This window comes from Pelophylax lessonae (genome assembly GCF_965119305.1).
Source record: "Pelophylax lessonae genome assembly, chromosome: 6".
NCBI classification, from domain to species: domain Eukaryota; kingdom Metazoa; phylum Chordata; class Amphibia; order Anura; family Ranidae; genus Pelophylax; species Pelophylax lessonae.
The window spans coordinates 47,562,181-47,579,826 of NC_138773.1; the positions used below are offsets into that span (position 1 = coordinate 47,562,181).

The window sequence follows — 17,646 nt, forward strand, 5'->3', positions numbered from 1 at the left end:
AAAACGGATGACAACTGATGAAAAACGGATGAAAAACGGATGAAAAACGGATGAAAAACGGATGAAAAACGGATGAAAAACGGATGAAAAACGGATGAAAAACGGATGAAAAACGGATGGAGAACTGATACGGTCCGTTCAGTTTATCAGTTCAGTCACGTCAAAATGTATGTGTGAAAGGGGCCTTATTTCCAAAGCTTAAAGAGGTTGTAAACTCGTTTCAAAGTTTTTTTTTTTTTTTTTACAACCTGCAAGAGAAACACATAATGAGCTAGTATGCATCGCATACTAGCTCATTATGAAATACTTACCTTACAACGAGCCCCCGCCGTGCCGCTCACTCACCTGTATGACTGGCGACATGTTCAGTCACCCGTCTTCCGGGATCGCGGCATCCGGCCATCTGATTGGCCGGAGCCGCGGTGACGTCACTCCCGCGCGGGAGCCGACGGTCACGGCACGGGACTCTGAAGGAACGGCACGAGCGGCCGGTCCTTCAGAGCGCATGTGCCAGTGACGTCACTGGCTGCATGAAAGGTAAATATCTCCTAAACGTTACATGTTTAGGAGATATTTACAGTACCTATAGGTAAGCCTTAATATAGGCTTACCTATAGGTACAACTTGCCGAGGAGTGTTTACTTCCGCTTTAATTAAACAAGCTAAAGTTAGAAGCTGATTGGCTATCATGCACAGCTGCACCAGATTCTGAGTGCACCTATTTTAGCAAGAATGCCCCACAGTGTGGGCCTATGTTTTACAGCCGGTGGGCTACATAGGTATATTGGCCAGCAGGATCTTGGAATTTCCCAATTACTGTTCCCTCTTATTTTCTATTTACTTGCTTAGTGAAAAGAACTGGCTTCCTTATTTGTGTGCATTCAATGGGAGATCTGGCTAGTCTTGATCTGAAGGGAGGGTGAGGAGAGGAACTAAGAAGAAAAAGCGATCAATTAATATCCAAGCTCTATAAAAATCCATCCAACCACAGGAAAAAAAAAATCTGAGAAGCTTTCACTGTTTGAAAGGAAGCAAGTCTTTTTCACAATCACGGTGTGAGGCTTTAGCTGACTGAATGGAGCTGCAGATTAGCTATTGTGCGGAGAATAAGCCGGTTACAAGCCAATCCTTCAGCGCGGTAGAGGGAATAGAGGGGTTAATAACATACAATGTACCTGCAAAATATTCAGCAATCAGAAAGCAAAAAAATCACAAGAAGGCTTCCACATTGTAAAAGGTTCAGTGTGAGCAGAGGTGAGGACTGTAAGTAGTTCCAGTGGAGATAATGATGGACAAAGCTGCGATTACAATTATTGGGGTATTTAGGGAGCCTGGCAGTTTGAACATTCGATATTCCAAGCATGCTTGTTTTTCCGCAGAACTATTTTCTATTATTTTCTGGGTTCAAGGATTATGGGCCTATCCACACCTAAACGCAATATGCGTTGTGTTAAGGCAGCCTATTCATTATGAATGGGCTGCAAGCACACATGGATGAAAAAAAAATGTTCATGACCCCAACAGTGTCAGGCTGTATGTTATGTGCGTTTTGGTATGCATGCATAGCACTCAACTGTACAGTGCACTGGGATGCGATTCACAACAAATGGCACTTCAACACAGTACATAGAGAGCAGGTGCAAGGTGGTTGAAGACGGGAAAAGGGGAGGCTTTGGGTGTCAGACTGCTGGAGACCTGTGTTGCTGTGTGTGTGAGACCAGCGGTCTGACTCTACAAGGTGCTGCCTGAATAGAGTATTAATCCCCATGCTGCACCAGTTGGGAAGTAAAAAAAAACCTTAAGGGGCTGTGTATTTATTACCAGTAATCTTCTGTTTTATGCTCTTAGTCTCTGATGTCTCCTGTAGTATGTCCTCAGTTTCTGACCATCTTCTTTAATAGGCCCTCAGTCTCTGATGCCTCCTGCAGTATGTCCTCAGTCGCTGATGTCTCTATCTCCTACAGAATGTCCTTAGCCTCTGATCATCTTCTGTAGTATGTCCCAGACTGTGACCATCACTTGTAGTATGCCCACAGCCTCTGACCATCTCTTGTAGTATGCCCACAGCCTCTGACCATCTCTTGCAGTATGCCCACAGCCTCTGACCATCTCTTGCAGTATGCCCACAGCTTCTGACCATCTTGTGTAATACATATTCCGTCTCTGACCATCGTCTGTAGTGTGACCTCAGTCTCTGATTTCTCCTGTAGTATGCCCACAGCCTCTAAGGCATCTTGTGTAGTACATCTTCAGTCTGACCATCTACTGTAAAATGCCCCTGTTTTTGGCATCTCCTGTAGTATGTCCTCATTTTCTGATCATGAATGTAGTAGGTCTCAGCCTTTGTCCATCTCCTGTAGTAAGCCCCAGCCTATGCTCATCTCCTGTAGTATGTCCCAGCCTCTGCCCATCTTCTGTAGTATGTCCAAGCCTTTGCCCATCTCCTGTAGTATGCCCCAGCCTCTGCCCATCTCCTGTAGTATGCCCCAGCCTATGCTTATTTGCTGTAGTATGTTCCAGCCTCTGCCCATCTCTTGTAGCATGTCTTCAGCCTCTAACCATCTCTAACCGGTGTCATGTGACTCGTTAGTATTACAAGGTCTCAGGTGTAAATGGGAAGCAGGTGTGTTCAATTTGGTGTTCTCCCTCTCACTTTCATACTGGTCACTGGAAGTTCAACATGACAAAACTCTCTGAAGATCTGAAAAAATTATTGTTGCTCTACAGGCGGATGGCCTAGGCTATACGATGATTACCAAGACCCTGAAACTGAGCTTCAGCGCGGCGGCCAAGACCATACAGCGGTTTAACAGGACAGGTTCCACGCAGAACAGGCCTCGCCATTGTTGACCAAAGAGGTTGAGTGCATGTGCTCAGCGTCATATCCAAAGGTTGTCTTTGGGGAATAGACATACGAGTGCTACCAGCATTGCTGCAGAGGTTGAAAGGTGGGGGGGTCAGCCTATCAGTGCTCAGACCATATGCCGCAAACTGCATCCAATTGTTCTGAATTGCTGTCACCCCAGAACAAAGCCTCTTCTAAAGATGATGCATAAGAAAGCCCGCAAACAGTTTGCTGAAGACAAGCAGACTAAGGACATGGATTACTGGAACCATGTCCGGTGGTCTGATGAGACCAAGATCCTATTTGGTTCAGATGGTGTCAAGCGTGTGTGGCGGCAACCAGGTGAGGAGTACAAAGACAAGTGCGTCTTGCCTACAGTCAAGCATGGTGGTGGGAGTGTCATGGTCTGGGGCTGCATAAGTGCTGCCGGCACTGGGGAGCTACAGTTCATTGAGGGAACCATGAATGCCAACATGTACTGTGACATACTGAAGCAGAGCATGATCCCCTCCCTTCAGAGACTGGGACGCAGGGCAGTATTCCAACATGATAACGACCCCAAACACACCTCCAAGGCGACCACTGCCTTGCTAAAGAAGCTGAGGGTAAAGGTGATGGACTGGCCAAGCATGTCTCCAACCCTAAACCCTATTGAGCATCTGTGGGGCATCCTCAAATGGAAGGTGGAGGAGCGCAAGGTCTCTAACATCCACCAGCTCCGTGATGTTGTCATAAAGGAGTGAAAGAGGACTCCAGTGGCAACCTGTAAAGTTCTGGTGAACTACATGCCCAAGCTGTACACTCACTACTTTAAATTGTAGCAAAGTGAAATTTCTTCAGTGTTGTAACATGAAAAGATATAATAAAATATTTACAAAAATGTGAGGGGTGTACTCACTTTTGTGAGATACTGTATTCAGTCTTTGACCATCACCTGTAGTATGACCTCAGTTTCTGATGTCTCCTGTAGTATATCTACAGCCTCTAAACATCTGGTGTAGTACATCTTCAGTCTGACCAACTTCTGTAGAATGTCCCCAGTCTCTGGCATCTCCTGTAGTATGTCTTTATTCTCGAATCATCAATGTAGTATGTCACAGCTTATGCCCATCTCCTGTAGTATGTCACAGCCTCTACCCATCTCCTGTAGTATGGCCCAGCCTATGCCCATCTCCTGTAGTATGGCCCAGCCTATGCCCATCTCCTGTAGTATGGCCCAGCCTATGCCCATCTCCTGTAGTATGGCCCAGCCTATGCCCATCTCCTGTAGTATGGCCCAGCCTATGCTCATCTCCTGTAGTATGTCACAGCCTCTGCCCATCTCCTGTAGTATGTCACAGCCTCTGCCCATCTCCTGTAGTATGTCTTTATTCTCTAATCATCAATGTAGTATGTCACAGCCTCTGCCCATCTCCTGTAGTATGTCACAGCCTCTGCCCATCTCCTGTAGTATGTCACAGCCTCTGCCCATCTCCTGTAGTATGTCCCCAGCCCCTGCCCATCTCCTGTAGTATGTCCCAGCCCCTGCCCATCTCCTGTAGTATGTCCCAGCCCCTGACCATCTCCGGTAGTATGTCCTTAGTCCCTGGTCATCACCTGTAGTATGTCCTTAGTCCCTGGTCATCACCTGTAGTATGTCCTTAGTCCCTGGTCATCACCTGTAGTATGTCCTTAGTCTCTGGTCATCACCTGTAGTATGTCCTTAGTCTCTGGTCATCACCTGTAGTATGTCCTTAGTCTCTGGTCATCACCTGTAGTATGTCCTTAGTCCCTGGTCATCACCTGTAGTATGTCCTTAGTCTCTGGTCATCACCTGTAGTATGTCCTTAGTCTCTGGTCATCACCTGTAGTATGCCCTCAGTCTCTAATCAGTTTCCTGTAGTATGTCCTCAGTCCTTGTACTTTTGCTTTAGTATGTCCACAATAGCATTCTGATGTTACATTATGTACTGTAAATAATATATAAGGTCCTCAGGCGATATCAGGGGGTGTACTTAAGGCCCATATGTCTAGTGACCAACACTGCTTTACAACCTTCTAATCCCACCTTGCAGCAGTTAATACAAAGGAAAAGAACTGTAATTTTCCCTAACAGCGTGTTTTACTTTCAATTAAAAAATCCGTAAAAAAAAAAGAAGGAAAAAAAGAAAAAATGATTTGCCTAACCATTTGCTTCCTTTTTCATACCCTCAGGAGAAGGAATCTGGAATCTGATGGATTGCTATGCTTTAACATCCCTGCTGCAATACTCCAGTCTACACACATAAGCCTAAATAGCATTGGGAAGCATATTGGAATTATGAGAAATGAGGGGTACGCTGAAATCAGGGGTCCTGTCTTTGTAACGCGTGCTTTTTCTCTGGCGGTGAAATGGTGGCTGTATAAAACAGACGGGCTCTGCCTGACTGGAGCTGACACACTATTACCCATGTAGCATCCTCTGCCCCCCCAGGGTCTGTAACTTCCACACCTGCTGCTGGGAGAACAATCAGAGCAGAGAGTGAGCGGGAGCGCAGGCAAGCCGCTGTGCCTGGGGTTACCCGCTGGTGCGCGAATAGGAGATGAGAAGCAGGGAATTAGTGCGCCATGTCTGCTGCCCACCTTTGAGGGGGTGGCAGGAAAAATCAACCGAGGAGGCAAATGATCATAGATGACCCATAAACCACTGCGTGTGGCGCTGTCTGCTCCAGAACACAGGCCTTGTTTTTAAAAACCAGAGCAAAAAAAATTGTCACAATGCTGCCCACAGCTTCTACTCTTAAGGCTATCGAAAACATTTCAGTTACGGAGTGAGCGGGGAAAGGTTAGAATCTCTGGCCTTTTACTGCTCTGTGTTCCCGTTGGAAATATTTTCCCTCCCTTCCTGTCTCTGTGACAATTCACCAGGACAGGAAGTGGGGAGTGTTTACTGAAGTCCCATATCAGTAGAAACACCAATTTTTAGAGAGAAGGCAGGTCCTTTTTTCCAAGGTGACAAGTTGAGACGGTCACTAAGATGGTCTCTGCTTGTAATCTTGAAATAAAGGGGGTCTGCAAACCCTGGAAACTTTGTTTTTGCTGATATGGAACTTCAATAAACAGTCGTCTTGGGATGTCAGTTGCAGTGCTGGCGTTATTCTATGTTTGGGTTTGAACGGTGTCACCATTTAGCTAAGCCTCGGGTTATAGGACATTGGTGCCATGTGGTATGATGAAAGAAAGAAAGTGAGAAGCAAAATAGATTGCAGTAGGGGAAGACTAGAAAACGTGCCTAGAAGACAAAGGGTCACTCAGGCAGGAAACGAGGAGAGACACAAATGGCAGCAGGGAAAGACTTGAACCTTTGTGAGGATTTTCCCCCTACTTCCTGTCTAGATGACGAAGGGTCACACGGACAGGAAGTGAGGAGCGACACAAACTAGTAGGGTAAGAATAGAAAATGTGTGAAGATTTCCCCTTACTTCCTGTCTAGATGATAAAGGGTTACCCAGACAAGAAGTGAGGAGCGACACAAATGGCAGCAGGGAAAGAGTTGAATCTTTGTGAAGATTTTCCCCCTACTTCCTGTCTCGATGACAAAGGGTCACACAGACAGGAAGTGAGGAGCGACAGAAACTGTAGTAGGGTAAGAATAGAAAATGTGTGAAGATTTTCCCTTACTTCCTGTCTAGGTGACAATGTTTCACCTCAACAGGAAGTGAGGAACCAACACAGATTGGAGTTGGGGAGCCTAGAAACTGTGTGAAAAGTTTTCCTTAATTCCTGTCTAGGTGACAACGCTTCACCAGGACAGGAAGTGAGAAGTGACACAGATCGCAGTAGGGGGCTCATATAAACCTTGTGAAGATTTTTCCTTCCTATTTAGATGACCATGTTTTACCAGGATGGGAAGAGAGGAGCCACACAGTTTGTAGAAGTGGAAGGCTAGAAATGTGTGAAGATTTTCCCTTACTTCCTGTCTAGTTAATCAAGGGTCAACCGGATAGGAAGCGAGAAGCGACACAGATTGCAGTAGGGGAAGACTAGAAAACGTGTGATGATTTTCCCTTCCATTCTGTCTCTGTGACAATGTTTTATCAGGACAGGCATCGAAAAGTGACACAAATTGCAGTAGGGGAAGCTCAGAAACCATGAGAAGATTTTTCCCAACTTCCTGTCTAGGTGACAATGCTTCACCAGGACAGGAAGTGAAAAGATTGCAGAAGGGGAATCATATGTATATTTTGAAGATTTTACCTAACTTCCTGTACAAATTACCATGTTTCAGCAGGACAGGAACTGAGGAGCCATACAGATTGCAGTAGGCCTGTAAGGGAAGCCAAGAAACCATGAGAAGATTTTTCCTTACTTGTATAGATAACCATGTTTCATCAGGACAGGAAGTGAGGAGCCACACAGATTGCAGTAGGGAAAGCCAAGAAACCATGAGAAGATTTTTCCTTACTTGCTTTATAGATGACCATGTTTCAGCAGGACAGGGAGTGAGGAGCCACACAGATTGCAGTAGAGGAAGCCAACAAATCTTTTAAAGATTTCTCTTCACTTCCTGTCTAGGTGACAATGTTTCACCAGGACAGGAAGTGAGGAGCCACACAGATTGCAGTAGGGGAAGCCAAGAAACCATAAGAAGACTTTTCCTCACTTCCTCTCTTCATGATGTTTCACCAAGACAGGAAGTGGGGAATCGACACAGATTGCACTAGGGAAATCATATAAACCTTGTGAAGATTTTCCCTTCGCTTCCTGTCTAGGTGACAATGTTTCACCAGGACAGGAAGTGAGGAGTGACCCAGATTGCAGCAGGGAAAGCATAAAAATCATGTGACGATTTTTCCTCACTTCCTGTCTAGGAAAGTGAGATGACATTTTTCCAACAAGACCTCCAACAGTAATAAAGCTTGAAAAAGATCAACTCTTTATTTCAGTGTAATATGAAATATGAAGGGCTCATTCAGAGGGGTGCTGAGACCTGTCCTCCATGCTGGGCCGCCTCTTCCTGTGTCTGCATCCACTTTGGAGATGCACGCATGCCGCCCATAGAAGTGAATTCAGAGGCAGCAGCTATGCGTACACAGTCGCATCCCAAAATCTGAGCAAAAAGGGGCTCGGCACCAAAGGCGGGTCTCAGCTCCCATTTGAATGAGCCCTCAAAATGTATAATAAGACAGAGTACCAGTGACCTGGTGGAGGCCAGGTCTCTTTTTCAAATACAAGCCTAACCTCTGGAAAACACCAGGTTACAAGGCCTTAAATGACTTCATTTATTTTAATAACCAACACTGAAGCCAAACCTTTGTATCGAGGTGACTTAAATTTACCTCAGATTAGCCATTTATTGAAATTCTATTAAGCACTTAAGACTCTTTGGAACCAAATTTACCTCATACGTTGTTCGTACCGTATATCGATTACTGCACTTTTTTGTGGTTGTGGCAGCCATTTTGTCTTCTGTATGCACATTCAGGTGAGCTTACAGAGAACCTCAAAAAATACTGAAAGCTTCACTCAATAAAAACATCCAGAAGGTGCAGCAACCTATAGCAACCCATTTTGGTACATTAAAGTTGAATAAAAGATCTTTTCTGACCGGTTGCCAACAGTTACTGCGCTTTTCACCTCACTCTTTGCCTTAAGGAGTAATAAATCAAGCCGTGTCACTGCCATTTTCCTGGTTATAAATAATTGGGCTTCACCTTATCGCCGAGCTCTGGCCTAAAAAAATGTATGCGTGCGCAAGGCGTTTCGGCGGATAATTGTAAGTCTGCGGACAGACATTTTAACAAGCGGCTACCGGAGCCTGAATGTGGCGTGACATTTAGAGGACGCCGCATATTAAAATGCCACCTGCTCAGGATTCAGGAACAGACCTTGGATCGCACAGCTTCCACTGACGTCTAGTAGAAAGAAAGCCGCACACGATAACACTCCCAGGATATACAAAGCCAGGCGCATATGAAATACAGATGACTTATAAGTAACAAATTTGCTTCCGACGCGTTGTGTGTCGGTGTCTGCGGCTAATCCGACGCATATATACACACCATGCATGAGAATTATAGCGTATATTGAGTTCTTAATTTGAGCTATTGCTGCAAAGTTTTCCTGAAAGCAATGTTTGACCCGATTTTCAAATTTCCATATTCTCTTGATTGGATTTCATCTACAGATGTATAGACTTCTCCTATGTAGATGTTAGCACTGCTGCTGAGATCACAGGGTAAGTCACCTTTATCCGTCTAATTCTTACAGAGCCCATAGCAACCGATCAGAAATAATCTTGTACCGGTCTATCTTCAGCAGAGTGAATTCTGATTGGTTGCTATGTGTGACTGCACCTAAAGGGTGAGTTCACCTTTACCAAAAAACTGCCTATACAGGTAATGGGTGCCTATAGATAAAAACAAACTGTGCAGCTTTGACTTAGACTCCATTCACACTAGCGCGAATTGTCAGGCGACTTGGTCGCCTGACAAGTCGCGGTGGGTCGCTCGCCATTGATTAGCACAGGACCCGTTCTAATAGGAGCGACACAAGTCGCTCCAACTTAGAAAAAGGGTCCTGTACTACTTTGGGGCGACCTGGAGCGACTTGCATTGACTTCAATTATATGAAGTCCGTGCAAGTTGCGCCAAGGTCGTGGTGCACGCTGTGCACCGCGACTTCACAGGTCACCCCACCAAGTCGTGTCGCCGCAGTCTGAACGGGGTCTAAAGCTGAATAATGTCCTTGTTATAGGTGTAGGCCATTTATATACCTCCCCAAACCTGACTGAAAAACTTCCAGAGATGGCATCATCCCATCCTGCCTCGTTGCTAAGATGTTGCTAAGCTTCTCAGTTGTTGCTGATCACCTCAACCATCTAATGGGAGTGTCTTAGCAACGTCTTAGCAACAAGGCAGGATGGGATGATACCATCTCTGTGAGTTTTTCAGTCAGGCTTCAGGAAGTACGCAAAGGGCCTACACCCATAGCAAGAGCATTATTCAACTTTGGTCAACGCTGCACAGTTTGTTTTTATCTACCTACACCACTTACCTGCACAGGTGTTTTTTTTTTTTTTTTTGGTAAAGGTAAACTATACCTTTAAAGCTGACCGCTAGGCTGATATAGAAGAAACAAATGAATGCATATCTATAGTTATCAATACATCATTATTTTTTTTTTTTTTATTGCACACAGTGTTAGTTGCCTGTACTGTATATTACCTGGTATCAACCTCCTGCAGCCCCTGTACAACAGAGCTCAGACTTGGAGAGGGAGAAGCACAACGAACCATTTTAGTTTTGTTGCAATGCAAGGAGCATGCTGATAGGAGGTCGAATGCAGAAAGAGAGATTACCTCATTAGCCTTCAGTTTCATCTGTCACTGTCCAGTCACAGAATAATGGTTACTGAAAATCAGCTAGGAATATTTCCTTGAAATATGGCAATTAGTTCATATACAGGAAGTAGACACAACACATGTGCAAAGCTTTGGTGTCAGAGGTAGACATGGTGCATGTGCAGAGCAGTGGAGTCAGAGGTAGACACAACGCATGAGCAGAGCAGTGGTGTCGGGAGGTAGGAACAGCATGTGCACAGAGCAGTAGTGTCAGAGGTAGGAACAGCACATGCGCAGAGTAGTGGTGTCAGAGGTAGAAAAGGCACGTGCGCAGAGCAGTGGTCTCAGGGGTGACACAGCATATGCGCAGAGCAGTGGTGTCAGAGATAGACACAACATATATTTAGAGCAGTTGTGTCGAGAAGTAGGAATGGCACATGAGCAGAGCAGTGGTGTCGGAGGTAGGAATGGCACATGTGCAGAGCAGTGGTGTCAGAGGTAGGAGTGGCCATGTGCAGAGCAGTGGTGTCGGAGGTAGGAATGGCCATGTGCAGAGCAGTGGTGTCGGAGGTAGGAATGGCCATGTGCAGAGCAGTGGTGTTGGAAGTAGGAATGGCATATGCGCAGAGCAGTTGTGTCGGAGGTAGGAAGGGCACATGCGCAGAGCAGTGGTGTCGGAGGTAGGAAGGGCACATGCGCAGAGCAGTGGTGTCGGAAGTAGGAATGGCATATGCGTAGAGCAGTGGTGTCGGAGGTAGGAAGGGCACATGCGCAGAGCAGTGGTGTCGGAGGTAGGAAGGGCACATGCGTAGAGCAGTGGTGTCGGAGGTAGGAAGGGCACATGCGTAGAGCAGTGGTGTCGGAGGTAGGAATGGCATATGCGTAGAGCAGTGGTGTCGGAGGTAGGAATGGCATATGCGTAGAGCAGTGGTGTCGGAGGTAGGAAGGGCACATGCGCAGCAGTGGTGTCGGAAGTAGGAATGGCATATGCGCAGAGCAGTGGTGTCGGAGGTAGGAATGGCATATCCGTAGAGCAGTGGTGTCAAGAGGTAGGAATGGCATGTGCACATAGCAGTGGTGTCGGAGGTAGGAAGGGCACGTGCACAGAGCAGTGGTGTTGGAGGTAGGAATGGCCATGTTCAGAGCAGTGGTGTCAAGAGGTAGGAATGGCATGTGCACATAGCAGTGGTGTCGGAGGTAGGAATGGCACATGCGTAGAGCAGTGGTGTCGGAGGTAGGAATGGCACATGCGTAGAGAAGTGGTGTCGGAGGTAGGAATGGCACATGCGCAGAGCAGTGGTGTCGGGGGTAGGAATGGCACATGCGTAGAGCAGTGGTGTCGGGGGTAGGAATGGCACATGTGCAGAGCAGTGGTGTTGGAAGTAGGAATGGCACATGCGTAGAGCAGTGGTGTCGGAGGTAGGAATGGCACATGTGCAGAGCAGCATCATTGCAAAGCAGCGGTGCAGCACCATTGCAAAGCAGCGGTGCAGCTTTTGAGCGCTGACAACAATGAGGGGACCGGCCACTTTACCAGTGTCAGAATAGCGCTGTTGGCTCGGCAATAAAAATAATACCATAATCAGGAAAATGCAGAATCATCAGGTAATTTCTTTGCAACTACTTAAAGGATAACAAAAAATGAGTATATTAGAAGCGTTCATCTTTTACTGGAACATAAGAATTATTTTCATTTTTGCCGGGAGAGACACGTGAAAGTGGCTCTTCACCTTCACAGTCACTGGTTTTTCAGCTGCAAGAGCCTGCCATGTCCCAGGAACCAAAACACTTTATGGATGTCATTTAATAACATGGAGCAAAGATCAATAGCGTTCAGTAACCCGTGGCAAATAATTATCTCAGCAGTGAAGATTAATATTAATGAATGCTAATTAGGCCGGGTGCAATGAGTTGCTCCTCACATCTCCCCCTTGCAGTAACGTCTACACAGGCACCACAACCCTTTATATAATCAGGCAAAGGGCAGTAAAACCCAAGCATCTGACCGGCGGCCTAAATGATGATTGGTTGCTATGGGTCACATTATTGGTCTTTGTTCTGCATTAATAAAGATGAAGTTGCTGGAGCCAGTTGTGGCCCCACATGTCTTATACCAGTAGTGTGTGGCAATCCAAGGTTCTGGTGGTAACCAGGTAAATATCATGGCAAGGGCAGGGTGTGTAGAGGCAGGCAACCTTGGCACTCCAGCCGTGGTGAACCTACAAACCCCATGAGGCATTGCAAGACTGAGATATCCACAGATGTGTTCCCAGAATCCGAGGCATGATGGGAATTGTAGTTTTTCCACAACTGAAGTGTTGAAGTTGCCTGCCCCTGATGAAGGGGTTAGGGAAGTTTAATATGGACCTTTTAGTAACATTACTAGTCTGCATGAATACAAAGATGGGTCACAATAGAAAGAGGCAGTATAGTTTTCCAAAAAAGCACCTCCAGAAGCTGTGCAGGGATGATGCTGAGGCACCGGAAGTGACGGCGGGGCCGGTGCAGTGCATCGTGGGACCGAAGAAGACGGAAGAGGACACAGAAGAGGATCGTGCTGGCTTCAAGCTGCCCACACCTGAGATGGCAGCGCTGGACAATACATTTTCAAGGTAAGTATTTCTTCGAAAAGGTAAGTGCAACCCGGGACAGATCAGAGGCTAGCCATTGTGGAATGCACTAGCCCTGACTGTCCCGGGGGTATTTTTATTAAAAAAAAAAGTTTACCAGGGTGGAACTCCGCTTTAACCCCTTGCCGACTGTGCTAAAGCAGAATGACGGCTACAGCGCAGTCGTTTAGTTCCGGGATGCCGTCATATTACGGATTCCCGTGATCGCACCTGCTGCGCCTCCACTGAAGGGTGATCTGTGATCGCAGTGTCCAGAGGACAGCGATCGCAGATTGAGGTAAGGAGCCAATCAGCGGCTCTTTACCATGTGATCAGCTGTGTCCAATCACAGCTGGTCACGGAGGAAAGCGGAAGGCGGTTATCAGCACTCCTTTCCTCAGGCTGACAGTGTGAGGAGCGAAGAGAGTCGATAACTGGCTTGTGTAAAAGGGACACGTACACTGATAATTAGGGCACTGATTATAAGTGTCCTGATTTTCATTGCAGTCTCAACAGTGCCCATCAGTGCTGCCAATCTTGCCCACCAGTGCCTCCTTATCAGAGTCACCTATCAGTGCCACCTACCAATGCCCATCAGTGCCACCTACCAGTGCCGCCTACCAGTGCCCCCCATCAGTGCACATTAGTGATAAAGAAAAATTACCCGTTTGCAAAATTTTATAACAAACTATGGAAAAGTTTTTTTTTTTCTAAATTCTGGCTTTATTTATTTAGCAAAAAATATAAAACCCAGTGGTGATTAAATGCCACCAAAAGAAAACTCTTGTTGTGTGAAAAAAAATTATAAAAATGTCATACGAGTACAGTTTTGCATGACTGCGTAATTGTCATTCAAAGTGTGACAGCGATGAAAGCTGAAAATTGGCCTGGGCAGGAAGGGGGTAAAAGTGCCCGGTAGGCAAGTGGTTAATTAAGCTTTGACAAACCTGGAGGCTGATTGGCTTCTATGCAGAGCAGCACCAGATTTTGCATGCTCCAGTTTTAGTAAATCAACCCCATGGTGACAGGCTGCTCACATATCTGTGTCATCACTGAGCAAGCATCTCAGTCCAGGAAACAGATTCTGACCCTGATGCCTGAATAAAGGTGGTGCTGTCCTGGAGATAAAAGCATATGAGGGCATTGTCAGGGGAAGCACTGTGAGAGGCACTTATACTGACACATTACTTAGCATGCATGTGCTAATATAAAAACAATATCTGATGCTGGTTCTACTTTAAATTTTAGAATTATTCATATCATAAATCTATGGAGTAAATACGTTTTTTTTTTACATTGCTGTGAAGTCATCACACTGGGTGTGGGGCACCTTCTCGTCTCTGGGCTGTCTTTCGCACTGTCTGCTATCGCATGCAGGCCCAGGGGACAATAACAGCGTCTCATCAAGAGATTTCAGTCTCAGACAGCGCTACGATTGGCTCTCCCTGGGGTCTATTTTATATCGTTCAGAAACAGATGGTCCCTTTAAGAATCAAGATGAAAGTGGTGGAGGGAAGAGAGAAAGGCGTGCAGGACCATCGTAGGATCCCAAGCATTTCCCACATTTGGGATAAAGGTCAGCGGGTTCTTCATCAGATGACCTTCTGAGGGCACAGCCGCCATGAACTGGTTCTAGAAACCGCAGCCTATCCATTCCTTCATCTCTGTATGCTGCATTCACATTATACAGTGTGTGCATTCAGAATACACACCACCACTCGCTTGTGTTTGCAGGTATTACTTCAGATACCCCCCATTTAGCGGATATTTCACAGTATGAAAACGACATTGGCTATGCTTATTAGTAATATACACTCTTGTGTGACCACGATGCTTCAAAAACCTTGAAAGCAAAAATATCAAGATAAAAAATATAAAGCTTCTGCTGCAATATACAGTGCAGTACAACTTTATTTCAGACAGTACTATTTTTCTCCCACTAGATGTCCTCAGTATGATGGCCAGCATCATTTAATCCACGTCTTCGGATTCCAGGTTGTTATGGACTTGCCCCAGCCTGTGACTGGACAGTGAAAAGAGAAGCAGCACAGTGATGAGCTCATCTCACTCACTCTGCTCTCTCCTCCTATCTTCAGGCTTCTTGTAAGCACACTGCTAGTAGTTAAAATATACATTTAATGATTATAGAACTGCGTTAATGAGTGTCTTATGTATCTGTCTAGAGTTCAGCTTAAAGTTTAAGGCCCCTTTCACACTGGCTTTCCGATCAGGTCCGCCTGTCAGTTTTTTCAGGCAGACCAGATTGGATGCTCCATGTATCTTTATGGAGCAGCGGATGTCAGCAGAGACATCTCTGCTGACACCCGCTGCTCTCCGATCCAATCCTGCCCATGAAATCCAGACCAATGGAAACCCTATTTTCCATCCGTCTGGAGAATCAGAGCGGACAAAAAACGGATAGGCGGTGCGTTTTCATCTGATCTCCCATATCGGAGAGCGGGGATCTTACAGCTCCATCTAAGCAGAGACAGAGCCGTCATCCGCCTGCTCAGCTGATCGATCCCCGCTGAGAAATACAGAGTACGCCGAGCGCACCGCTCATGTGAAAGGACCCTAAAGGGAGGTGTTAGAAACTCTGATGGGTTTTTATTGTTGTCTGTCTTCCCGATGGGGAGATTCACCCTCTCTCCTTTGTCCTGGGGACCATTGAAACTGATGAAAAATCCAAAATGTTACAGTTGTCACCAGAACAGGAGGTGAGGGGGAAACCTTGTCCAATGACAGCTACAGTATCTAAAGTCTAGTACACACAGGCCGAATGTCGGGCGGCATCACATCACGACATTTGGCCCATGAGTACTGCAGCCGATGTTCTGCCGAAAACTCCAACTTGCCGAGATCTCCAACCACGTTATTTCCAGTGAGTGTACACCAGGAATAATTGGAGATTTCGACCACTTGGTGTTTTCACACAACACCGGCAGCCTATACACTCCGGTAGATGCAATAATTAGTGCAGACTGTTAGTTGCCCGCTAGTTGTCGCCGCCTTGCAGGCAGCCATGTTTCTGGTTACTAGTGAGCGCACTAACAATCTGCACTAATTATAGTATCTACCGGAGTGTATAGGTTGCCGATGTTGTGTGAAAACCCCAAGTGGTCAAAATCTCCAAATATTCCTGGTGTACACTCACTGGAAATAACGGCGTTGCCAATGTCCGCAAGTTGGAGTTTTCGGCAGAACACCGATCCAACAGAAGCTGGCCGTTCAGCCAGCTTCTGTCGAAGTGGCATGACCGAAAAAAGGTCTGCCGATCGACTTCTTCAGAATGGCTGACCACAGTGTTCTGGCGGGGGCATCATCCCCTTGTCAGAACACAATAGCACAGAAGGGGAGATGGCTGTACTAACATTGGATAGTTAGTACAGGAGCTCCTCCTGAGCGGTCAGGTTTCTTTTTGTTCAGCCCTGCTGCAGCAGGGAGTGGGTGGAGCGGGAGCCTGATTTTGACAGGTACCCGCTCCCACTTCCGTTCCGAAGTTCTCCTGAAAAGCAAAGCATTCTCAGAATGGTGCCTGTGTCGATCGGTCGACCTCCTGTGTTCATTAATGCATCAGGCTGGCTGGATCCGGGAAGCAAGTGGAGTTCAATAGATTAGCAATGTTTACTTCAGTGATTTTCAGCTTCCAGGGGCATCGGCCAGGTATGGAATATACAGTACATAGTTACATTGACCCAAGCTGGACCAATGTAACTATGTAAAAATATCAATACTGAAATTCATGTTTAATGTCACCTTGTTATTGGTAGACACCAACTGTTTATCTGTCCAGCTTCACTGATTGATTTTGCTTACTGCCTGTTCAAAAATGTAATGATGAACACAAATTAGAAACCCTAAGTAAACATCTGAAATGAAAACATAATCAACGCTCCGATAGACAAGAATGGGTGGTATCTAGGGATTGCCATTTCAAAATATAGCAATCATATCCCAGGCTTGCTATGTCAAGGACCCTTCTGCCCAATCCTTGGAACAAAGCTATGATGTCTATATTTCAATCCTCCGCCTACAAATACATGGTGGTTCCGCAATGCCTTCTGTGGAGTAGGACCACGTTATGTATGTGATCAGGCCACTAGGCAATTCTCTGCAGTCACCAGTTCTCATACCTGCTTCAGCACAATGGCAATGCCATAAATGATGGGGTACACCTAATTCAATGTCTATCATAGGGCATTGTTGGGCAGAATAATCTGGTATAATCTGGGTAATCTGGCAGTGTCAGGTGGGCTTTTTATATGCATGTCCCATGTATACTCTGAGGCTGTAACAAGCATGCTCCATTAGAGGACTGGACGCCTTGAAATTTCCCAAGAACAACCATGGCCTGCGGACAAGCCAAAGGAAATATTAGACAGCCACTTAACCCAAAAATCCAATTAAATTCATCCACTGATCTCCATCATGGTAAAGAAGTGGAAAAATTAATATGTAACCAGTCACTAGAGTTGGCGATTTTTTTTGTTTGAGATAAAAATAAACCTTTTCTGCCTACATGGGAAGATCCAACTCTTTGAACTTCCTCCAGGAGAGGAGTAATGCCAATAATGTATGAGTGTGGGACATGGGACAAGTGGTTCAGACTATGGTCCACAGATATCCTTAGTTGACTGTTGGCATCAGGTAGTCAAAATAAATATTCAATGCTGTATTACAAGGAGACAACCAATCGGCCATAGGTCAGTAAGTGGTGTTGGATAGACTGTCTTCTTCAAAATAGAATCCATGGCCACACAAGGCAATCACTTTATTAAACCTCCCAAGGTATTTAGCCAAATGCAAGGCCAAGAGCGACCTGGTGGTACACCATTTAGACCAGGTGTGTCAAACTCAATTTCATAGTGAGCCGCTTCAGCATTATGCTTGCT

General features: G+C 45.9%; 1 protein-coding gene across 3 annotated transcripts in view; it reads right to left on the reverse strand.

The window, feature by feature from the left end:
* Positions 1-17,646, reverse strand: part of RAI1 (retinoic acid induced 1) — a 330,449-nt gene that overhangs the window by 42,463 nt on the left and 270,340 nt on the right. The window lies entirely within an intron of this gene.